The 25,129-nt window shown below is 50.4% G+C and overlaps 1 protein-coding gene across 7 annotated transcripts in view; it reads left to right on the top strand.

The window, feature by feature from the left end:
• The first annotated feature begins 10,115 nt into the window (after positions 1–10,115).
• The window catches only part of ARHGEF10 (Rho guanine nucleotide exchange factor 10), an 86,777-nt gene continuing 71,763 nt past the window's right edge, over positions 10,116–25,129 (top strand). For 6 of the 7 annotated variants that reach the window (XM_057537242.1, XM_057537243.1, XM_057537247.1 and 3 more), the window contains exon 1: positions 10,116–10,204. The gene's annotated coding sequence lies outside the window, so the exon portion shown is untranslated. The remainder of the gene's footprint in view (positions 10,205–25,129) is intronic. The other variant, XM_057537244.1, reaches the window with a different exon arrangement.

Genomic DNA, 25,129 nt, shown 5'->3' on the forward strand with positions numbered 1-25,129 from the left:
TAATAGTGATACAAGCAATAAATAGGGATACAAGTAATAAATAGTATATGTAATAAATAGTGATACAAGCAATAAATAGTATAAGTAATAAATAGTGATACAAGCAGTAAATAGTGATACAAGCAATAAATAGTAGTGTAAGTAATAAATAGTGATACAAGTAATATATAGTGATACAAGCAATAAACAGTAGTACAAGTAATAAATAGTGATACAAGGGATAAGAGCACAGCCACCACCACTCTTTTTACTTCCCCTGTGTCATTAAAGGCTTCATTACATTTACAAGGAAGTTCGGGCTTGACTTTTATTGTTTTTTTCTAATTTTTTAAAAAAGATATATTTGACATATAGCATTGTATTAGTTTCAGGTGTACAACATAATGATTTGATATATGTGTATACTGTGAAATAATCATCACAGTAATTCTAGTTAACATCCATCCCCTTACATGGTTACACAATGTTTTTCTTGTGATCTTTTAAGATCTACTCTCCTAGCAACTTTAAACTATACAATATTGTTAACTTTAGTCACCATGCTGTACATTACATCCCCAGAACTTATCTTATAACTGCAAGTTGGTAGCTTTTGACCCTCTTCACCCATTTCGCCCATTCCCCACCCTCATCTCTGGCAACTGTCAATACAATCTCTGTATACACATATGTATACATATATATATATATGTGTATATATATATATATATATACACACACACACATATACACACACACACACACACACACACACACACTACACCTTCTTCATCCAGTAATATGTTGATGGACACTTGGGTTGTTTCTATGTCTTGGCTATTGTAAATAATGCTGTGGTGAACATGGCGGTGCAGATATCTTTTCCAGATAGCAGTTCTGTTTCGTTTGGATAAATACCCAGAAGTGGGATTACTGGACCATATGGCAGTTCTATTTTTAATTTTTTTAGGACTCTCCATATTATTTTCCATAGTGGCTGAACAAATTTACTTTCCCACCAACAGTGCACAAGGGTTCCCTTTCTCCACATCCTCACCAACACATTTCTTGTCGTTTTGATAATAGCCATTCTAACTGGTGTGAGGTGATGTCTCATTGTGGTTTTGATTTGTATTTACCTGATGATTAGTGATGTTGAACATCTTTTCATATGCCTGTTGGCCATTTGTATGTCTTCTTTTGAAAAATGTCTATTCAGTTCCTCTGCCCATTTTTAATTAGATTGTCTGTTTGGTTTTTTTGGCTACTGAGTTGTATGAGTCCTTTATAAATATTTTGGGTATTAACCCCTTATCAGAAAAAGAGGCTATCTATTCCCCATTGTATAACCGGGGGGAAGTGTGAGATCATCCATCCCAACTCACAGGGCTGAGAAATTAAACACTTTATCCAGTCATCCAACTAGTTGAAGCATGGCTAAGGTGAAGACATACATCTTTCCATTTTCAGCCAAATGCACGTTTTATTACCCCAGGGTGTTGCTTCTTATGAGTAATGTTTAACTAGCTTATCATTTTCAATTAAGATTCCCATGTCTGTTTTCAGAAAAGGAAATGCTTAGGAGATTTCAGAAAATGGTATCATTTTCCCCCTCAAATTAGTTTGTTGATTTTTTTCATCTTCGGCAACATGGTGGTCTTGTCTAAGTTTCATTTGGGAAGGAAATAGGAAAACAACAATACTGTGAGCATACACTGAGTCATAGTTTTTTCTCAAATGCTTTCAAATCTTGGCTGGATCTGACCCAGCAGGGGCCAAGAACCAGAAAGGGTGGGGCTCTTTGTATTTGAGAATAGCTTCTTTGTTGTCTGCTTGTTAAATAATTCAGTCAGATTTAAATTTGGGGATAATTAGGTGAAAATCAAAAAAGGTAAAAAGTGATAAAAGCTAATTAAAATGTCTGATTTGGGATGTAGTAAGAAAACTGAATCTATTGGTACTAAGGGCTTGCCAGTAAAATTGGCACCTTATGGGGGAGTGTCTGGTAGACCCAGTGTCCCTAAGCTGAAGGTGGCTTGTGACATAGAACTTATCCTGATCATTAGTTGAAGTTAATATCTGTGACAGTATTGCTCTGATTGATGCTTTATACCCAGGCAAGCACACAAAACCTAACAAAGCTACAATACCATCCATCTGGAACTATAATATAAAACACAGTGTTTCTATCCGCATAAGTAAACCAAAGAGAAAAATAATAGAATTGAACATGAAATTATTTAAATTTTATATCAAATGTCGCTGCCCCCAAAGAAGTAAGTTTAATTAGAGAGGAAGGAGGGAGAGCCTTGAGAGTCTGAAAGGAGGCCGCAGGGATGATGAACTCTAACATTCACAGTGTTTCTTTATCACATTAAAACTCACTTCAGGGATTCCCTGGCAGTCCAGTGGTTAAGACTTCGCCTTCCAATGCAGGGGTACCGGTTCGATCCCTGGTCAGGGAGCTAAGATCCCACATGCCTTGAGGCCAAAAAATCAAAACATAAAACAGAAGCAATATTGTAACAAATTCAATAAAGACTTTAAAAATGGTCCACAGCAAAAAAAAAAAATCTTATAAAGAATAGTCTCTTTAAAAAAAACTCACTTCAAATTCTGCCTCTTCTTTACCCTGATATCTGACTCACTTAAAAAAAATGAACTCGGGGCTTCCCTTGTGGTGCAGTGGTTGAGAATCTGCCTGCCAATGCAGGGGACACGGGTTTGAGCCCTGGTCCAGGAAGATCCCACATGCCTTGGAGCAACTAAGCCCGTGCGCCACAACTACTGAGCTCGCGAGCCACAGCTACTGAGCCCATGAGCCACAACTACTGAAGCCCGCACGCCTAGAGCCCGTGCTCTGCAACAAGCAAAGCCACCACAATGAGAAGCCCACGCACCGCAACAAAGAGTAGCCCCCACTCACCGCAACTAGATAAAGCCCGTGCACAGCAATGAAGACCCAACGCAGCCAAAAATAAATAAATAAAATAAATAAATTTATTTTAAAAAAATGAACTCCCTTGAGGTACAATTTACATACTATAAAGTCAATGGACCCATTTTAAATATACAGTGAGATGAGTTTAGAAAAATGCATACACCTATATTACCGGCACCCCAGCCAACATCTCCATCGTCCCAAGTACCCTGGGGGGGCTCCTTCCAAGCCATCCCCCCTCTTGCCCTAGACTTCACTGTAGATTATTTTGCCTGTTCCAGAACTTCATGTACCTGGGAATAGACAGTTCTACGTGTCTGACTTCTTTCACTCAGTTAACCTTTGCAGATTTATCAATATTGTTCTTTTTGATTACCGAGTAGCATTCCGTTGTATGGATGTAAAAGGATTTGTTTATCTAGTCACCTATTTATTGATGGGTTGTCTCCATAGGGGCTGTTTTGAATAAAGCTGCCAAGAACATTCCTTGTACAAGTCTTTTTATGTAGTTGGGATAAATACCTAGTGGAATTGCTGGGTCAGATGGCACTTATACACTTAATTTATGAGACTGCAGGCGGTGTTCCCAATACAATGTCCTATCTGTGCCCCCATCACCAACATACAAGAATTCCAGTCGTCCCACAGCCTTGCCGACACTTGGTGTTGTTAGAATTCTCCACTTTATCATTCCAGGAGCTGCCTCATGAGTTAATCTTTCGAATAACTGCAAGAATTAAACTGTAGTGTGATCTGCTAACACGGTCTAGTGGGAAAGGCAGAAACCAATGCAGCTGACCCTTGAACAATGGGGGGGTGGGAGCACTGACCCCCAAGCCATCGAAAACATGGGTACTGCTATCTCTGCCTCAGAAACAAAGGAAATGGTCCATGACTCAGCCAAGGGCAGGAAACTGAAACAGTCTGGATGGGATCAGGACTCAACCCCTAGTTCTTTTAATTCCACATATTGTGATCTCTAATCAAACACAAACTTTCCCCAAACTTAGTCAATTTAAAGATCTGTAAAATGAAAATACAGGTACTATGCTTATAGAAAAAAAAATTGGCATATAAGCAGACCCTTGCAGTTCAAACCCGTTCAAGGGTCAGCTGCAATTATATACTCCAAGCTGCCCTTGATCTCTGCAGCCTGCAGGTAAAGAGCAAGGCAAAGGCACAAGCCACCTTCCACCTGCTTTTGCATCTGTGTGCTCACCTGAGCTTACATTTCTGTAAAGTAGAGGTTGGGACTTGATTCTGCTGGAGGTCAGGAGGGAACCATCCTAGGTCTCTGAGATTCGGCGTGACTGCGTCCGATCTGCTTTATGCATCCTCTGGCTGCTGTGCAGACGCTGGCCGTCAGGAGGATGAAACTTAAAAAGGGAAAACAGAGACACATGACACAGCCCGGCCTGTGATCTTGAAAGCTGACTGTAGGGCGGGAGAGAGTGTAGGCGGAGAAACGGGCAGGTCTGAAAACACCTTAACCAGGAAGGCACCGTGTCAGCTAAGGGAGAAGGCAGCTTCGAGCAGCCAGGCCTCAGGGTGCAGAGCTCGGCACAGAGACAGAGCTGCCCACTCGCTGCCCGGGGGCAGCAGCCGGGGACCAACCGGGTCCTCAGCCAGATATTTCAGCAGAGTGATGGCAAGAGAAAGAACTTCTACTCACAACACTTCTGACACCAAGCGTGTGGGTTTTTCCGCACGCCAACCAATCCTCCGACACCAGCGGGTGTGCTACCATCCACACGGAATTAGCATCACATCCCGCAGTTGAGGGCTTGGCGCCACGATGCCCAGCTCCACACACCAGCCCAGGTCTCTCACACTTCTGACTTGGGTCCCCACAGGCCCTTTCTTGGGTTCAGGGATTTGCTCACAGAACTCAGGCAAACACTGCTTACGTTTATTGATTTATTACCTACTAAAGGATAAGATTAAAGGATACGGACGAACAGCCAGATGAAGGGGCACAGAAGGCGAGATCTGGGAGGGTCCTGGGGGCAGGAGCTTCCGTCCCGTGGAGTTGGGGATGTGTCCATCCACCTGGAAGCTCTCCGAACCCCACGGTTTGTGAATTTGTATGGAGGCTTCATCACGTGGGCACGATCCATCGTTAACTCAATCTTCAGCCCTCTCCCCTCCCCGAGGATGGGGGTGGGGCTGGAAGTTCCAAGCCTCTCATCCTGGCTCAGTATTTCTGAGCCATCCGGGAGCTGCCTCATTAGAACAAACATGCTCCCATCACCCAGCAAGCCCCAGGGGATTGCGGAGCTCTGTGTCGGGCACTGGGAGCAGACACACATCTGCCCGCTAGGTCACAGCTGTGTCACAACAGCCAGGCGGGAGGGGGCGCAGCGGGCAGGGGAGCTGGGAATTGAAGCGGTGAGCATCTCAGGTCGGGTTCTGCAGACACAGACCCTCATTCAGAGTTCACGTGAAGGGTCCCAGAAACAGAGGTGGGGCCCACCTGCAGGCACCGTGATGAAGGTCTGGAAGTTGGGGTGGAGATCTGTGGGGTGGATGGAAGCAGAGACAGGGCAGAGGTCTGAACCTGGACTACAGAGTAGCCGAGGTGGCCTTGGGCAGGAGCAGGGCTCCTCGTCCCCGAGAAAGGCGTTCATGTCCTTCTGGTGTGGATGGGAGTGGGCACAGGGAGGTCACCCTCTGCCTCAGCAGTTCTAGATACAATGGGAGTCAGCGTCCTGCTGAGAGGGAGAAGCGGTGGTTGGGGGGGGGTCAGCCCCGTGGGATGGTCAAGGCTGGGATCATCCCTGTGGAGATGGGAATGAACCCGAGCAAAGGAAACATCCTCGAGGTTCGTGGGTGACGCAGCTCCAGAAACGGGGGAGAACTAGAAGCAGGGACTGCGGGTGGGGTCGGTCTGAGCCCCTCTGTCCACTGCAGCCTCCTTCCTCTCCTCCGCTGCTCAGACCACTCGGCACCAGAATTCCCAGAGCCCAGACACGGCCCTCCTCCTCCCCCTGCATTCCCCCTCCCCCTGCTCTTCCTAGCAGTCCTGGATGATAATAAGGTCAAGGTGGCTGACTGCCCAACCCTGAGGTGTGCTGGCCTCTTACAGGACGTCAGGGGCTGCAGATGCCCTACTTCTCACCAGCGGAGAAGCTCAGGCCACCAGGACCGAAAAACAGATGTCCCTACACACAGGAGTGGGGTGCGGGGCGTTCCTTTGGGCTCCTCGAATCATGGCATCTTCCTGACTGCGTGTCTCCTCGGCACCGACGACCCCTGTGCTCACCCTGCTGAGAATTAGAGCTTATTCTGGGCAGGACCAGGGCTCGCCGAGCAGGAAAGAAGCTTCTAGAACACCCGTCCTCCTTCTCTGTCCCTTCTTGGACATTCCTTTCCAGCTCCAGCTCCCCAAACTTTGAACCGTCCTGCCAGAGGAGAGGAGGCGGGGGGAGGGGGGATGGAGGGAGGGAAGAGACACAGCGCTCCAGCCCACACAAGTCCAGGTGTCACCTGCCGGCCTCAGGGGTGCCTGCCTGTGAACCTGAAGCCCTGGGATGGAGGCCTTGCACCCAGCTCCCGACCCACGTCTGCGGCTGGTGGGCCATGCCTGCCCTTCTCGGGGCCCTTCGCCTCCCCCGCTGGACACGGAGCAAAGCGAGAAAACAGCTCGGGCCTCGCGGCAAGGGCTCTGGGAACAGAACAGCCCTGTCTCCGCCTGGAACAATGCTTCCTTCTCGCCCTCCAGATTCCCGTGACGCCAGAAACGGCAGCCGCGGGACCCGCCTCACTGATCTTGCCGGGTTCCTCCGCCTCGTCGCCGCTTCTTGGCTTTGCTTTCCCTCCCCCGCCCCCTCGTGTCCCTTTGCCCTCGGAGGGGACGCGGGTAGGGGCGGGGCGGAGTGGAGATGCTGCAGCCGCGGAAGGGCGAGCGAGAGCGAGCGAGGGAGCGGCCCGGATCAGGGCACGGGGGCTGGAGCCCCTCCCACTCGCCAGCCGCCTCCGGCCCAGCCCGCTGGTTTGGGGCTGAGCGAAGGCACCCACACAGCCACCCCGGCGGTCGTTTCTGTAGAGAAGGACACGCAGCTCTGGGCAGAGCGTGTGCTCCAGGTCTGTTCTCTTTTCATGCCACGCAGTGTGTTTGAGGTTCATCTCAGCCACTGAGTGCAGTTTATTTCTTTCTGTTACTGTCCTTTCTGATGCTGTTACACGCAGCGCTCTCCTGTGGGACCAGACCACACACTTCGTGGCTACAGCCACCCTTTGATGCAATTTGACTTGGCCCAGTTTTGAACTATGTGCACTGTTTTGAACAGTTTGAACTGTTAACGAATAAAAAAATTCCTCTAATGGTCTTTGTACGGGCCTATGTTTTCCTGTACCTTGAAGGAATACCTAAGAGGGGGGTTGCTGTGCTTATCCTACGAGAAACTGCAAAACAAATGTTCCAAGTGATTGTACCATTTTACACTCCCATCAACAATGTGTAGTTGTGATGGTTAATTTTACGGGGCAACTGACGGCCATGGGTTACCCAGACTGAACATTTTTTTCCAGGTGCTTCCGGAGAAGATTAGCGTTTGAGCCCGTGGACTCGGTAAATGGCCCCCACCCCATGTGCGTGGAGATCGTCCAATCAACGGAGGGCTTGAATAAAACAAAAGACGGAGGAAGGAGGAATTCCCCATCTTTCTGCCTCATTGACGAGCTGGGTCATCTCAGGTCATCTCCTCCTGTCCTCCAGCTGGGATTCACACCATCGGCTCCCTTGGGTCACCGGCTTTCCCGAGTCCGACGGCACACCTGGGGCTTGTCAGCCGCCATACTTGTGTGAGCCACTTCTTCATATTCAGTCTCTTTCTCTCTCTCTCTCTCCCCCTCTCCCCCTCCCTCTCTCCATATATGTATGTAATATCCCACTGGTCAAAGAGGAAATTGCAATGGAAATTCTGATCCTCTTCCACATCAGGGCTTACAGGAAATGGTGATATATCTGAAGAACACTAGAATAAACTAGACAGGACTGGAGGCTTCAATCAGAGTTCTTTCTGCCCCAGCACCATGCCCCACCCACTTCAGCATTGCCCTTCCTGGTGGCCCTGAGCTTAGGGGGTCAACACAGCCATGGTGGAAATGGGGAAGCTGCACTCTGTGCTTCTAAGTTATGATGCTGCTACTGTATTGTCCCCATGGTCCAAAATAACATGATTTCTGAGTGAAAAATGATGACAATAGCAGCCTCCTGAACTTCCTTAAGTTTCTTAAAATGAACTTGTGAGCCATCTATTAGAAATAGTGATTCAATATGTTTTCTTGCTCCTGAAAAAAAAAAGTTAGATCCAAATTATATTATGGCTTAGTGAGCATCTACACTTCCCAGACATCATACTGCGTTCTTTGTATGGTTCTCCCTTTTAAACATCTTATCTATGATGTAGATATTATTAGTCACATTTTCTAGATCGTGAGATGGAAGCTCAGAGACCTGTGTAAGTCACACAGGATCTTGTTAGTGTTAGAAACCAAAATAGGATCCCCAAATCGACTCCCAATCCCTTGTTTCATCCATATACAGTATAATTTCCTTCTTATCTCTGCTCCACTAGATCAGAAATGCAACACGTATCAGGATTTTCTTGTTGTGTGGTGAACTAGAACTAATTCACTTGGTCTTTCTACCTCTGTCCACCATGGCTACTAAGAAAATTGGGTAGGAGAACTTTGAATAAGCTACTCAAAGAGCCCTAGGAAAAGAGACCCCATATAATGTTTCTGCTATTAAAGACACTGAGAGGAAGTATCTTTTTCAATTGATTCAGGCTCTAGTATCTTCCCAGGGTGCTCTAAGATTGGTCTGAAATAGTATTTAAAAACAGCTGAGTCTTTTTCCATAAAATTAGAGAATGCTAATAATAAACATTGCTAAAATATTCCCTTACCTACTATTATTTTTTCCCAACCATTGTTGGGAAAACATAGCTTTATATGGTAGCTATGATTTATATGAGTCACAATTTGCAGGGAAAGAAATTTTACAGAGCATGGGGGCTTTAAGGGCACTTAATGTTCAAATTAGCTTTCTGACATTTAGCTACATTGTCTTCCTTCTATAAACCTAGTGAATGGTACCCTAGATCTTTAAGGTGTCTGGCAGTTCTAACGTTCTGACTTTAAATTACTTCTATGATTGAGAGATTTGGGCAGGAGATGGGAGAGGAGCCTAGGGCATGACTCATCTGTTTACCTTGTTTACCAGGTAACAGGCAACATTCTTCAGCTGTCGTTTTGGTTTGTATTCTTGTTAAAGATGCTTTGTCTCGAGTTTTGTCCTATAGCAGAAATTATAGCAATAATATGCTTCCTTTTTTAAATTATAAAACAAAGAAATGCTCCTGGCAAACAATTCCAACAGCACAGAAGGGAATTCTTGTTTATCTTAGGCGCTTCTGTGAGGAACCAAGCATATGCGTGGATTTTTAACCTCAAATGGGCTCCTAGTATAAGGATGCTTTTTAGGCCCAATAAGCGCTGTCCATTCCAAGGGTGAAAACGCAGGGTCAAGCTCTCCCTCTTACAGCATTGCTTTTTGGCTCTTACAAGATACAGAATTCTAGAACCTATGTTCACCGTCAAGGTAAAGGTGAAAATGAGCGCTTTCCTGTAAAAGGCAAGCATTAAAAATTATCTCCGCAATGTGTGAAATCATTGCATTTCCAAACTCCAAACACTTGGCGGGCCTCGGGGCAGCTGACCTTCTGAGGAGCCAGGAACGCCCCTGCTGGCAGGGCCAGCGAGCGAAGGGAAGGGGTGGGTGCTCTGGGGACAGCGAGGGGGGTGGGGAGATCTAGGGTTGTGATCTGCCCGGCGGACTCTGCCCACGCGCGTGCAGCCCGAGGGCTCCCCGGGGAAGAGATGGGGGTCTGGGGGTCCGGGGGTGTCCTGCCGGGCGCCCCCCTGCCCACGAGTGAGCAGCCCGAGGGCTCCGTGGGGAAAAGACACGGATCTAGGGGTCCTGCCGGCGCCCCCAGCCGACGTGGGCGCAGCGAGGCTGCGCTTTGAGTCGAAGGAGGGGGTGCGGGTGGCCACGTGGCTCCGCAGGAATGCGCGGGCGCGGGGGCGGGGCGCCGCCGAGGAACGGGCAGGCGCGGCAGCCAGTGGGCGCCCGGCACCGCCCAATGAGGCCAATCACGGCGTGTGGGTGGGCCGGCCTCCCTGTGGGCGGGGCCGGGGCGCATCCCGGGGCCGCGGACAAGAGAAGGGGAGAGGGGTCCTCGGAGGGACGGCGGGCCGGGGTCCTGTCCCGGCTGCAGGGTGAGTGCGGGCCAGGGATGGGCGGGGGTCCTGTGGGTTGAGCGCGGGCGGGGGGCGGATGGCGGGTGGGGGTCCTGCGGGGTGAGAGCGGGTGGGAGGCGGGCGGGGGTCCTTGAACTGCGCCTCCAGCGAGCCCACCTATCGCGGGGATTCGGAGTTTCCTTTTTTTCCTTTGAAAGTTGCACTTCTGCCTAACTCCCCCGAACTGGCCAGATCCCACCGCTCCTTGAAGTCCGGGCTGCCCGCCCGCCCCAGGTTTTGGGTGACTGTGCGAGGGCCACTCGGGGTGCACCCTGACCCCGGGCACTGACCGTGCAGGTGGCGGAGCTGAGGCCCGGGACAGCCCCCGTTTACCGCGAGTCCCGGCGGTAACGGGAGTCGGGTCGAGACCCCACCGGCTGTCAGGAGGGTGCAGGAGGGACCCCAGGCCGGGGCCCCAGTGACGTTGCAGGAGGAGTGGTGAGTTGGGGTGTTTAGGTGGGGAGCAGTCATGTATATTTTCCGATAGAGGAAAATGTCCTTGGCCCACTTTAGAGTGAAAATAATTACTATTGTACTTAAAAATCCCGTACGTGTTTCCTCCCCCTCCCCCCATCTACCATTGCTGGGGAGACTGAAGCGGGTGTGCTGCCAGTGGTCGGCAGGTGCCTTGCTCATCTCCACCTGGCCACATCTCCCCTCTGGGAGACCCTCGGTTTGAACGTAAAAATCTGAGTAAATGTTTCAGCTTTTAATAGGACGTGAACATTCTGAGAAAGCAGCAGACGTACTTGGTGCAATGTAATATTCTTTTCAGTTACTAGCGGTAAAAATTCTTATTAACTCAAAATGCAATGGATTTTTAGCTCTTCTTTGGTTGAGCCACAAAGTAAAAATAAAGTAGTCATCAACGTTCTGGATTTTGTGCAAGAGTTACTTAATATCCCTCCAGGTAGAACATTGGGAGGGATAACGTTTTCACTGTTCATTTATTGCTTAAAAAATATATTTTGGACATCTGTTTTCTAGGAAATAACTTTTATTATAATGGAAAGATGAGATATACTCTTTGTAATTTTAAAATGTAATTTACCCCTTAAGCTCGCACAGTGTTTACTTGATTGGCCCTGGGATATGATTTAGTGGCCACATGTGCAGTTAGGTGACTCAATGACTCTTTATGGTTTCTTGATTTCATGTCCATAAGAAAAGTCACTCATAGAAAGTGGTATTTCATAATAGATTAGTCTCTCCATACGGGCCAGATTCTATCAAAGCAGTTATAGACATTTAGGGATGAGGTAAAATCCAAAGTTATTCAAAATAGCTTTTTATCTTTTAAAAGTCGAACTTGACTTTCTCATTTTACCAAAGTTGTCATCTTGATATTTTGACGTTCCGCGTTTTCTCTGCAGTTTTTCTGGTGGGGTTAGAAGAACTTCTTCACTCTTTGGGAGTTCTTGGAGATCGAGGGGTTCTGGTGGAATTTGGACCCTGGGCTGAGTTCTGGAACTGCTCACCCCACCCTGGGGAGTCAGGTCCCCACAGAATTTGTTTACTCACTTTGGAAATTGCTGGAACGCAAGTGTGTGGAAATGCATTTTAAAATAAGGATGTTCTGCATAAGTTAGAGCGAAATAAAAATGCTGTGAGTTTGGCTGTATTACTCTGTAATATCAATAATACAGACCCCTATTGAAAAATACAATGTTCTTATTGCACAAGGCATGATAGAAAAGCTGCAATGAAAAATTCACATCTTGGGATATTCAGAGCATATTCATGTATACTTCATACATTATTCATAGTTTGCACAGGTAGAAACATACGTGGAGTGAAACAAGATAGAAGGGGAACATAGATGTTAAACATTTATGGGGTAGGATTACTGCTCTCTCGGTTAAGACTTCTGGAAGTGTAATTTGAGAAAAACGAGGGGGGAAGTTCTGGGAGCTTTGCGGTACAGAGGGGCATGCAGGTCTGCGGGTGGGGGGCAGGGCCAGCTCTGGGGTGATGGCTGTGAGCAGTGAGGCACAGGAGAGCTGGCAAAGGACCCTCATATCTGCCACCAGCCCCCACCCACCATAACCCCCCTCATTGTCTCTCCTTCCCAAATCAGGCTTTTCAAAGATCCAGACATCAAAGTTTGTTTTTGCTGCTTCTTTGTTTTTGTGTGCACGGTTTCAAAACTTTGATTATAAAAATGAGCAGTCATGGCACTGGTGTTATTCTTTCATTTCCTGTTCTTCTTTATATCGTGAAAGTAATGCGTACCTGCTAGTAGAAGGTGCTTTCTCCGGGTTGTTGATGTTTTATGGTTTCATTAAAGAATGTTCAAAAGATTTTTTTAAAGTTTTTATTACTTTTTTTTAGGTTTAAAGTGTTTATCTTCCATGAGCTACGTTCTGATACTAGAAATTACTTTTTGAAGTAAAATGCAGCGCCAAAAGCTTCTCCAGCCTTGCAGTGCCCTTGGGAAAGGGAGCTGTGAAGAAAGGTCATGGGTGGGTGAGGGTGATGCTTTGCGCTCCCACACAGATGGCTGAGCTAGCCTTCCACCGGGGCGGGGGTGGGGGTGCTGGTGACCTGGTGGCCTGTCCGAGGCTCCAAGGTCTTGACTCAGTGAGTCACTTGTGACCCTGAACTGGGCATTTAGGAAGAAAACAAAAGGAATAGGTGAGGATGCCCGAATACTCTGTACACTGATAGCTACATGTAGCAGAGGACCTTTTCACACGCGAGGTGTGTCAGGGTCCTGAGGGCAGGGCTTTGCTTCCTGGGCTGTGGTTTCGCTCTTTTTCTTGGGCTGGAGGCCAGCAGGCTGTGGGGAACCAGAGCCTCATGTGTGGACATCATCTTTTTGGTTTTTTTTTTTTTAAGAAAGCACTGTGGACATTCAGACTCCAAGGTCAAACAGATACGAACTTTAAACTTGAGTCATTTCTCAGTGGTGTGGAGAATGGGAGCTGACAGTACAGGAAAGCTGAGGAGTTTTATTTTGATAAAAGTGTTCTGTGCACACCTAGTGTTTTCTGTTATTCGCCTTATTTCTCTGCAGGGAAGATGGGGGGTGACTTTAGCTGGTTTGTGACTTCGAGGAACGGAGAACATTGAGCTGAAAGGGTAGCGTCTGTGCTGAGGCCGTGCTCAGTGCCCATCTCCACTGGGGTTGGAAGGCCTTGGACCCCCGGAAGGATGTAGGGGAGTCACTTGGCCGCTCTGCCCTCAGGCCAGGCTCTGCCTTGCTTCAGCAGCGGCTTGCAAGGGCTGCTCGAAAGTGTAGGCATCTGCCTAGTGGTGGGGATGGGATTCCGCTGTGGGCCACTGTAGATACTGCCCAGGGATTCCAGAGTTAACCGTGATCCCATTTTGGGAGCCAGAGCCTGCTTCTGGGTGAGGAGCGCTGAGCTCTGAGGGCAGGAATCCGGCGTGTCTCTTCCCTCCCTGTGTGTGCAGGTCTGAGCCTGGCCGGGTAGCGGCGCCTGCTCTGGGCTGGAGCTTGTCGTGGGGCTGGCCGCATGCTCCCTCCCGAGGATGTGGACTTGGCCCCTGGCCCCGGCCGGCCGGCCCTCTTGCTGCAAAAGTGATAAGACGTTGACTCATGCTTTGTTCTCAAGCACTTGACTCCGCAGGTCGCTGGGAAGCGGCCACGTGGGCGGCACCGATTCACGTCCATCAGAGAAGCTTGGGCTGGACGTCACCTGCGTGGCCAGGGACTCAGCCAGCGGGGCCCTTCTCCCAGAGCAGTGCCGGGCATGGGCCTCCGTCTCAGAGTTCTTGCCCTGGCTGGCGTGGCCTAGATCGCTTTTCAGTTGGAACTAAAACCAGACTCAGGCTGTTGGGGTCCACGGTCTGCGGAGGACAGAGTCCCCGTCTCGGGTCCAGAACCGGGGTCTGGAGGGAGCCCACTGGACCTGCTGCCGGCCTCTGTTCTGGAAAAACGTTTAGACACGCGCTGCTCCTGGTGATTTAATAGGAAGGAATGAAAGGTGCAGCATTTGCCAGACGACAGAAGTATTTGGGAAACGAATCCCAGGTGGTTGCAGGGGGGAGAGATTGTTTGCAGGCTGTGCAGCCGCTGCAGCCAGTCTGGGCCAACAGGAGGGCATCGGGACCCTGCCTCATCTCCTGCTCGCCCCAGAAGAGCCGCCCCCTTCTCCACCTTCGTGGGAGGAGGGTGAGGACCCTGGGGAAGGTGAGGAGGGTTCACACCAGGGTGCTGTGCCCACGGCTCATTCCCTGCTGGCGCCTGGGCGTCCTCCATGGCCCCGTTCCCTGGGCGCGCCTGCCGTCTGTCCAGAGCTTCCAGCAGGGAATCTAATTAAGGCCATCGCCTTAGGCTTCCGTCTCTCCCCTGATGAAATACATTCAATGTCATTTTGTTTTCATGCATTTAAAAAATCAAGTTCTTGTACTTAAACTTTAAAAAAAAGGAACAACCTTTTTACAGATAGGAAGAGGTGCAGGTGGTCACATGATGCAGCAAATCTGGAAGGGATTTATTAATTTGATGGATATTTAGTGAGCACCTACTGGGTGCTGAGTACCAAGTGCCCTCAGTCCCAAGACTAGGCAGTGAGCAGGTGGACCCGGTCCTGTTCTCATGGGGCTTGTGTCCTGTGCCCGGGAGAGACTATAGACAGGAAAGTAGGTAGTGCTTTAGATGATGATAGAAATAAAACAGGAGACAGGCCTGGGGGTGCTGGCGGGAGGGGCCTGCTACAAAGGTGGCAAGTAAGGCCTCACCGGGAAGGCGATGTTCGAGTGAGGACCTGATGGAGAGTGACAGCTGCGCTCATGTCCACCCAAGAGCATTGCGGGCGGAAGGAGCAGCCCGTGCAAGGGCCCTGCGGCAGGAGTGTGTTGGGAGCAGCAGGAAGGCTGGTGGCCGCAGTGCTGAGTGATGGAGGCTGAGGCAGGGCTCAACCTTGGGGAGGAAACAGTGACAGAAAGGGGTGCGAGCGCCGACTGTGCTTTCACGGGACCTGCTGGGTGCAGCCTTGAGAAGGTTACAGAGGAGCAGGAACGGGGGAAGGGAGGCCAGTTACGAGGCTTTTACAGAAACTCAGGCAAGAGACGGGTGGTGGCCATGGAGGGAGGGAGAGACGGCTCACCTCGTTGGGGATGTGCTCTGAAGGTGGAGCTGACAGCGTTTGCTGGTGGATTAGATGGTGAGGGGGGAGAGAGAGAGAGAGAGAGAGAGGAGGGAGGGAGGGAGGGAGGGGGAGGAGAGAGGGGGCATGGCCAGATATCTTTGTGATATCCTGTTTTTATTTCCTTTGAATAAATACCCAGAGGTGGGATTGCTGGGTCATACGGTAGCTCTATTTTTTATATTTTTGAGGATCCTCCATACTGTTCTCCATAGTGGCTGCACCAATTTACATTCCCACCAACAGTGCACGAGGGCTCCCTTTTCTCCACATCCTCACCAACACTTGTTATTTCTTGTCTGTCTGTTGATGGCCATTCTGAGAGGTTTGAGGTGATATCTCATTGTGGTTTTGATTTGCATTTCCCTGATGATTAGTGATGTTGAGCATCTTTTCATTTGAATTTCTTCTTTGGAAAAATGTCCATTCAGTTCTGCCCATGTTTTTAAAAATCAGATTGGTTGTTTTTCGGCTATCGTGTTGTATGAGTTCTTTATGTATTTTGGACATTAACCCCGTATTAGATAGATAATTTGCAGATATTTTCTCCCATTCTGTAGGTCGTCTTTTCACTTTGTTGATGGTTTCCTTTGCTGTGCAGAAACTTTTTAGTTTGATGTGGTCTCACTTGTTTATTTTTGCTTTTGTTACCTTTGCTTTTGGTGTCAAATCCAAAACCTCATCGCTAAGACTGATGTCAAGGACTTTATCACCTGTGTTTTCTTTTAGGAGATGTATGGTGTCAGGCCATACATTCAAGTCTTTAATCCAGTTAGAGTTAATTTTTGTGTATGGTGTAAGGTAGTGACCCAGTTTCATTCTTTTGCATATAGCTGTCCAGTTTTCCCTGCACTAATCATCGAAGAAATTGTCCTTTCCTCTTTGACTGTTCTTGCCTCCTTTCTTGCAGATTAATTGACCATATACACATGGGTTTATTTCTGGGCTCTCAGTTCTTTTCCATTGATCTGTGTGTCTATTTTTATGCCAATACCATTCTGTTTTGATTACGATAGCTTTGCAATGCAGTTTGAAGTCAAGAAATGTGATGCCTTCAGCTTTGTCCTTCTTTCTCTTGGCTATTTGTGTGTTTCCATACAAATTTAAGGATTGTTTGTTCTATTTTTGTGAAAAAAACCATTGGAATTTTGATAGCGATTACATTGAATCTGTATATTGCTTTGAGTAGTGTATAGACATTTTAATGATAGTAATTCATCCAGTCCATGAGCACAGAATATCTTTCTATTATGTGTGTCTTCTTCAGTTTCTTTCATCAGTGTCTTATAGTTTTCCGTGTATAGGTCTTTCGCCTCCTTGGTTAAATTTTTTCCTAGATTTTTTCTTTTTGATGCAATTGTAAATGTGATTGTTTTCTTAATTTCTCTTTCTGACAGTTCATTATTAGCATATAGAGATGCGACAGATTTTTGTATATTGATTTTGTATCTTGCAACTTTACTGAACTTGTTTATTCTAACAATTTTTTTGGTGGAATCTTTAGGGTTTTCTATATATAATGTTGTCAGCAACTAGTGACAGTTTTACTTTTTCCTTTTGATTCGGATGCCTTTTATTTCTTTTTCTTGCCTAATTGCTCTGTCTAGGACTTCCAATACTATTTTGAATAAAAGTGGTGAGAGTGGGCATCCTAGCCTTGTTCCTGATCTTAGAGAAAAAGTTTTGTGCTTTCCATTCTTGAGTATGATGTTAGATGTGGGCTTGTCATAAATGGCCTTTATTATGTTGAGGCACATTCCCTCTTCACCCACTTTGTTGAGAATTTTTGTTTTGAATCGGTGTTGAATTTTGTCAAATGCTTTTTCTGCATCTATTGAGATGATAATATGATTTTTATCCTTCTTTTTAAATTTATTTTTTATTTTATATATTTTTAGAATTTATTTTATTTTTGGCTGCGTTGGGTCTTCGTTGCTGCGCGTGGGCTTTCTCTAGTTGCAGTGAGTGGGGGCTACTCTTTGCTGCAGTGTGCGGGCTTCTCATTGCGGTGGCCTCTCCCGTTGCAGAGCATGGGCTCTAGGTACGTGGGCTTCTAGTTGTGGTGTGCGGGCTCTAGAGCGCGGGCTCAGTAGTTGTGGTGCATGGGCTTCATTGCCCCGTGGCATGTGGGATCCTTCCGGACCAGGGCTCGAACCCGTGTCGCCTGTATTGGCAGGCAGATTCTTAACCATTGCGCCACCAGGGAAGCCCCTGTCCTTCATTTTTTAAAAAAATATGGTGTATCACATTGGTGGATTTGCAGATGTTGAACCATCCTTGCATTCCTGGAATAAATCCTTTTAACATAATGTTGAATTTGGTTTGCCAGTATTTTGTTGAGGATTCTTGAATCTGTGTTTATCAGGGATATTGGCTTATAACTTCCTTTTCTTGTGACATCTTTATGTTCTGCAACTTTAGTGAATTGTATGAGATATGTACAGAACATTCCATCCAAAAGCAGCAGAATGGACATTTTTGTCAAGCACACATGGAACATTCTCCAGGATAGATCACGTTAGCCGACAAAACAAGTCTTGATACATTTAAGAAGACTGAAATCATATCAAGCATCTTTTCTGACCACGATGGTGTGAAACTGCTAATCAACCACCAGAAGAAAGTGGGAAAATTCACAGAAGGCGCCCATCCCTGTAGCTTGGCTGCCATAGTTGCACTTTCTGTGCCGTCTCCTGTGCCTCCCCCTCCTCATTCCCATCATCATCGTGGTCATGAGCCTAACCTCTTGCCCCACAGCCTCCTGGGGGATGGCCTCCATCCACCTGGCCCTCCTCCCCGATGCCCTGTCCACCTGATGCCAGTGTGACCTTTTAAAAAGGCAACTCTGGCCACATCAGTCCCTGATCAAACGCCTTCCGTGGCGCCCTCTGAGTTGAGGACAAGGCTCTGCCCTGGACAGGTCCCCATCTCAGGCCAGCCTCCTCTGCCCGCCCTCCCGTCAGTCTTCCTCAGGAAAGCTCTCTCCGCTCCCCACACTGAGGCTGCACTCTGGCTCTGTCCTCCTTCCTCCCGTCCTAGGGGAGTCTCAGCCCCCCTGCAGCAGGGCAGACGTGATTGCAGATGCTGCCTGGACACAGCCCTCCTTCCCGCCCCCCAGTGGTCCACAGTGTGGCCCGAGCCAGTGCTGGGTGTGTGGGCAGTGCCAGCATCCCAGGGGACGGCGTCTGTAGGGTGGGACCAGGTGGAGCCAGGCCGCCCCACCCCTGGGCTGAGCTGCTGCCCCTGGACGCATGATGAAAGGCTCCAGGGAGCTTTGCGGGGACAGTGCCTTCGTCTGCATCCGACTGATGTAATTACACATTCGCACAGCACACTTCCTTCTCTGTGGAAGAATTTCATTGTGTTTCCTGTAAATAATGGGAACTCCTGCTTTAATGTGAGCCCCTTGGCCAGGGCCCTCACAGTCCGTCACCCTTGACCTTGACCCAGGTGCCCCTGCAAGGAAGGCAGGGGGATGGATGTCAGCCCCAGGGTTTTCCCAAGTTCCTTCCATTCCTGAGGCTGGATGTCCTTGTCTGTTAGGATGGTTTTTGAAAGTTGGGATTTACATCATGCAAGAAATTGCTGCACGTGTGGGTCATAGGAGGAGGGGTGGGGCATTTCCTGCCGTCTCCTCTCCTTGCCGCCCTCCTCCCCTGATTCCTTGGGGTGATTTGGTGCCTGTTTGCTCTGCGTCCTTGGTCAAGTCCTGAACTGCCAGCGGCTGGGGTGCTCTGTGCCTGTCCTTGGAGGGGCATGTGTGGCGGGGGAGGTGACAGGGAGGCCTGGACAGACAGAGGACAGGCTGCAGCCCAAGAATTAATCGGAGGAAGAGATGCCCACCAGCCGACTGAGAGGGCACAGAATGTCACACACGGAGACGCAGAGGCCAGTCTGGTGATGACCCCCTCGCAAGAGTAACTTTGTCCTGTTTTGTTTTATGAATATAATACCCCCTTTGATGAAAACATTTCTCAAAGACACTGCCAATTAAAGACAGAATTAACTTCGTCCTTGGTAAGTTTTGAAATGAAGCGACTGTGCTTTTGTCTAGGTGGTTTTGAGGTTTTGAGAGAAGGCTCTCGGGCTGGATTGTGTGGCCATGGACAACCGTGTTGGGGGCCTTGGATGCGGGCAGGCTTCAGGAGTCCATGGGGCGTGAAGCGTTTGTGCTGTGAGTCTCTGGGTGCCTTGGTCCTTGGGGGGCAGCAGGGCAGCTGTCTTCCTGATGCTTGAGTCTGGCTCGGGGCGCATGCATTCCGGCTGATGTGGACCTGCGCTGGGGGCAGGGCCTGCTGGATTCTGGAGGGACCTGGCACAGAACAGCAGCAGTGCAGGCCAGTCCGGTCCAGGCCAGGCCAGTCTGGTCCAGTCCGGTCTGGGCCAGGCCAGGCCTGTGGTCCAGGTGTCTAAGGGATGGAACAGTGATGGGCAGAGAAGGTAAGGGAGAGTGGGGGCAGGAGGGGCAGGGACATCACCCAGCCCCGCCTCCGCCTCCCCCTCCCCCTTGTCCACCCCCGCCCCCCACAAGTGTTCTTCTGAAAGCAGACCCCGTGTCAGGCACAGTTCTGGGTTTTGTTCCTTATTAGGAGGCCCTAATAAATAATTAAATGTATGTTTTCACCCTCTAAAAGTGCAGTTTATGGCCTGGGCATCAGCCAAGCTTCCACGTGTTCATTCTTTTGGGCCCGTGTGTCGCGGCCTGTGGTGTTTGCAGGGACAGTGTCTGGGGAGACTCCGGGGCTGTATCCCCGTCCCGAGCCACGTGGACTCCCCAGGGGGTGGGCACACCCACCAGGGGCGGAGCTGTCACCGCCCCGTCTCTCTCCCTTCTGTCTCTGTCTGAACAAGAGTGATGGTGCTCCTGTCCTCCTGGAGTCTGGATCCCAGGGAGGCCGGCGGGGCTGGAGGCCGCTCCCCTCTCGTCAGCTGGGGCTCCCTTTCCTCAGACTTCCAGCCAAACCTGCATCCCCACCGGCCGTCTGTGCACCGCTCCTCCAGCTGTGGTCCCCATCCCACCCCCCAGTGTCCACCTCTCCCGTCTCTGCTACCTGCCCCATCCCGGTGCCCCAGGATTTACTCCTGTCACCAAGCCCAGGCAGCCCCACGGGTCCGGGACAGGCTTCCCAAGGAACAAGTGTGTCCCTTCCTCCCGGCCGGGAGCAGAGAGCAGGCAAGTGCGGGAGGGGGCAGCAGGGGGAGGGAGAGATACAGAGAGAGAGACACAGAGAGACACACACACAGATACAGAGAGAGAGACATAGACACACACAGAGATACAGAGAGACACAGAGAGACACACACAGAGATACAGAGAGAGAGACACAGACACACACACAGAGATACAGAGACACAGAGGGACACACACACAGAGATACAGAGAGAGAGACACAGAGACACACACAGAGATACAGGGACAGACACAGAGAGACACACAGAGATACAGAAACAGAGACAGAGAGAGACACACACAGAGATACAGAGAGACACAGAGAGACACACACAGAGATACAGAGAGGCACAGACACACAGAGATACAGAGAGAGAGACACACACACACACACAGAGATACAGAGACACAGAGAGAGACACACAGAGATACAGAGAGAGAGACACAGAGACACACACAGAGATACAGGGACAGACACAGAGAGACACACAGAGATACAGAAACAGAGACAGAGAGAGACACACACAGAGATACAGAGACACAGACACACACACAGAGATACAGAAACAGAGACAGAGACACACACAGAGATACAGAGAGACCCAGAGAGACACACACAGAGATAGAGACAGACACAGAGACACACACAGAGATACACAGACACAGAGAGACACACAGATACAGAGAGAGACACACAGAGAGACACACACACACAGATACAGAAACAGAGACACAGAGAGAGACAGCGAGAGAGAGACACAGAGAGACAGAGACACACACACACCACACACACACGCAGAGGTGACCCGGGAGCTGTTCGCAGGGTGAGAGTTCGGGTCGGGAGTATGCAGGAGGGAGTTGGTTCATAAAGATTTGCAGGCAGGGCAGCAGGGCTGAGGCAGTGCGGGTGTGGATGGCAGGGGGTGCGCTGCCTGGGGCGGGGGGCACGATTCCCACCCTCCGTCCAGGTGAGCACCCCGCGAGGAGTTCTGAGGGGTTGATCCCCTGGACAGGGGACCGTTTGGAAAAGATGGTGAGCAGGTGAACATGTGTGGGTTGGATGCTGTGTAATAGCCATTGCCACACGGAATAAATCACTTCTATTCACTTTTTTCCTTTCTGAGGGGAGGGGAGGAGGCCCCATGGAAGTGGCCTTAGTCTGACGTGAGCAGAGAAACACAGGACCCAGGACACACCCCCAGCGAGGCCCCATGTGTGCTCTGCACTCCTGTGCCCTTTGCGGTCCAAATTCGATGAGCACAAAATAGACGTCCCTGACGGCTAAGTTCTGTGTGCGGCTTAGGGAGAAACTGTGCTTTTCTTTCTTTCCCCTCCCTCTCTCCCCAGTCCCTTCCTTCCTTCTTGCTTCTGTGAGCACTATGTTTACTTAAGAATCTATGAAAATGTTCAGTGAAAAGGGTTGGTGTGTTTGCTTTGCCCTGGAGTTTGTTTGGTTAAACTTAGGTGGAGCCTTTCCAACAGGACTCATACTGTAAGGTCCTGTGAGCTTTCAGTTCTTCCTTCCTGGCTCTCCATGTGGAGGTAGAACCTTCCTAACGTGAGGTCGCTGGGAAGCTCGTGGTTTTAGGCAACGGCGGACCCAGCGCCAGCGGCCCTGAGCCATGAGGATTCCTGCGTCCCCCGCATCCCGGGCTCTGTCCCCAGGCTCTGTCTCCGGGCTTGAGGTGCACTGGCTCCCGCGGGGCTCCGAGTGGACATCCAGCCCTCGAGCGGGACGCTGGGTGCCCCTGTCTACCATGGTACAGTCTCTGGTGCGGGGACTCGACGGGTCCCAGCTGGGTGGGTCGGGGGCAGGCTCAGCCTGTAGTCTGTCCCCCAACTTTTTGTGACTGGTCAGCGCGGAGGCCGGGGTGGGAGTTGGGGAACCAACCCCAGTGCTGTCTGCTCCTGGTCCCATGGCCTCCGGCAGAGATGTCCCTGTCGCCTCGGTTCACAGCGAGGACACCGAGCTTGTCCAGCTGGAGGGTCGGACCCGAGCAGGGTCTCCCCGGACTGGCTCCCGAGTCCAGGCTCCCAGCCCGCTGCGTACTCGTCGTGCTGCTTCTCAGCGGAAAGGACCTTGTGGAGAGCGCGCTGCCTTCCTCACCCTCGGGACCCAGGGCATCGCCTGCTCAGGGAATACCTGCTGGGAGGGGCGGCGGGTCCCGTCCCTCAGAGCGTCCACGCGTCCACGGTGCTCTCCCTGCAGGCCTGCAGAGACGGCCAAGATGCTGGAAACCTCACTGGAGCAAAGACTCAGGCTATTTGCATGAAATTAAAAAAATCGAGTGACTGGGGCACTTCTGTCGCCACCCAGGCTCTGAGGCAGAGTCACAGCCGCACTGCAGGGACCGTCTCTGTGCCCGTCTCTCGGGGCTGCTGCTTCTACCGCATGTGTCATCTTTTTGTTGGAAACCACAACCGGAGTGCACGATGAAATCTCTCATCAGGATGCTTAAATTGGAAAATGACGGTGATAATCCCCACGGCCCTGCAGCCCAGGTTGGCATTATTTCCTGCTGCTCGTCTGCCGGGGAGGAGGCTTGTGAAAGCGAGACTTGTCCTCCATCCCGAGGTCGGTCGTGGGCCGATCAGGCTTCATCCCGTCCCGAAAAACACCTGTAGGGCAATCAGGAGGCGGCAGGTGCCCAGTGTCGGGGAGCAGGCTTCCTAGGGCTGCCGGGAGGTCCAGGGGCTGAAACGTCAGTGCTGGGTGTTGCCTGCATGGAGTGGAGTTCAGGTCACGGACACCCAGGCCCCCCAAATCCAGAGGCAGATCCTGTGTGTGTGTGTGTGAGCTTCCAGGAAGGCAGTTCCCCATGGATGCTGATTTTGGAAGAAAACAGTCCCTGAGTGTCGTGGTCTGACTGAAATTCATACGCAGTCACACACACAGACCAAGGCACCAGGGGCCTGGATTCCAGTCCCGCTCTGCCTCTGGAGACAGGAGCCGTGCTCTCGGCTTCTCAGCCTCGGGTAGGACGACGAGGATGGCTGCGAGGTCCATCTTGGCATCCTGGGAGCACCCTGAGGGTGAGCGGTGGTTGTTTAATAGGGTCAGGCATCAGAGTAAGAAAAAGCACAGGCATAGTCTTTCTTTGTTTTGTCCCACACGTTAGCAATGGGAAACGAGAAGTCAATTTGACTCTGTTTTGTGCATTTTCAGTAGAAACAAATAGCATTAATGAGACTTGTCCAGCATGGTTTAAGGTGAGTAAATGACATGATTGAGAAACCCGAATCTGTAAGACACGGAAAGCCACGTGGCCGTCAGGTCCCGCATGCCTGTGTGTCCCACTTGTTCTGGACGAGCCCGGGCAACGTGCCAGCAGTGTCTGCGAGGCACGGTGCTGGGGTCACACAGAGGGGTGTGTGGGGGGTGCTCTACTCTGACGCCCAGCTCCCTGGCAACTTGGGCCCTGTTCTCACCGACCTGGCAGGTCCCCGGGCTGCTCTGGACTTGGCTGGTTCACGCCGGGGGAGTGAGGCAGAGCCTCCGTCCTCAGTCGGTGGTGAGGATGTAAAGTAACACGGGAGCCCTCATCGCCCCGGGAGCCCCGACCAGTTTCTGCTTCCTCGCTTCCTCGCAGGGCGGGGATCGCACTGCCTTCCTCCTGCGGACCTATGTCTGTCCTGCCAGCAGTGCCTGTGGGGTCCTGGCACCGGGTCCAGGGCCGCCCAGCGGCCCCACCTGCTTCCTTCTCGGGCGTCACCTAAGGCTCAGCACCGCGGACGCGGTCCGTGTGTCTGTGTCGTGTCACTGCTGGCCTGGCGCCACATGAAGCCGATGTGAATCCAAGGGGATGTTAAATACGCACTCGGGTATTTTGATTTACTTCTTGGGAGAGGACACGGCAGCGGACATCGACCCCGTTCTGTGTGCTTCTGAGGCCCCGAATCCTCCCGTCCTCCCTCCTGTTCCCTCCCTGCAGCCCCCTGGGCCTCCGTGTGTGTGTGTGTGCATGTGTGTGCACGTGTGAGCATGTGTGTGTGCACTCACCTCTGCATGTGTGTGCACTCACCTCTGTGTGCATATGTGTGCACGTGTGTGAGCATGTGTGTGTGTACACGCACCTCTGTGCATGTGTGTGCACGTGTGTGAGCATGTGTGTGTGTGTACACTCACCTCTGTGCATGTGTGTGCACGTGTGTGAGCATGTGTGTGTACACTCACCTCTGTGCATGTGTATGCACGTGTGTGAGCATGTGTATGCACGTGTGTGAGCATGTGTGTGTGCACACACACATCTCGGTCACGTGGCTGTGCACGTGTGCATGCGTGTCCCCTTGTTGTGACTTTGTAGACCAGGATGTGGCAGGTGTTGGTTGAGGGTTTGTTGACTGAAACGGAAGCAGTCGTTTTATGTTCACTGTCAGGAGCCGGCATGTCTCCCTGTGGAGAAAGGTTTGGTCGTCCGCTTACTGTCTCAGTTTCTCCGGGACTCGAGTTCCCTGACCCTTGTGGTCTGAATGTGTCTGTCGTAAATGTTTGGAAACCGCACTGCAGTTTCTCTCCGAGAGGGTGAACTGCCTCAGTTGGCATCACTGTGTCATGTGTCATCCGTGGGGCTAGGGTGTCACCAAGGGGTTTCCCTGGGCCTCATCTGGGACCCCGAGAACCGG

The sequence above is a fragment of the Balaenoptera acutorostrata genome, chromosome 21 (assembly GCF_949987535.1).
Source record: "Balaenoptera acutorostrata chromosome 21, mBalAcu1.1, whole genome shotgun sequence".
NCBI lineage: Eukaryota > Metazoa > Chordata > Mammalia > Artiodactyla > Balaenopteridae > Balaenoptera > Balaenoptera acutorostrata.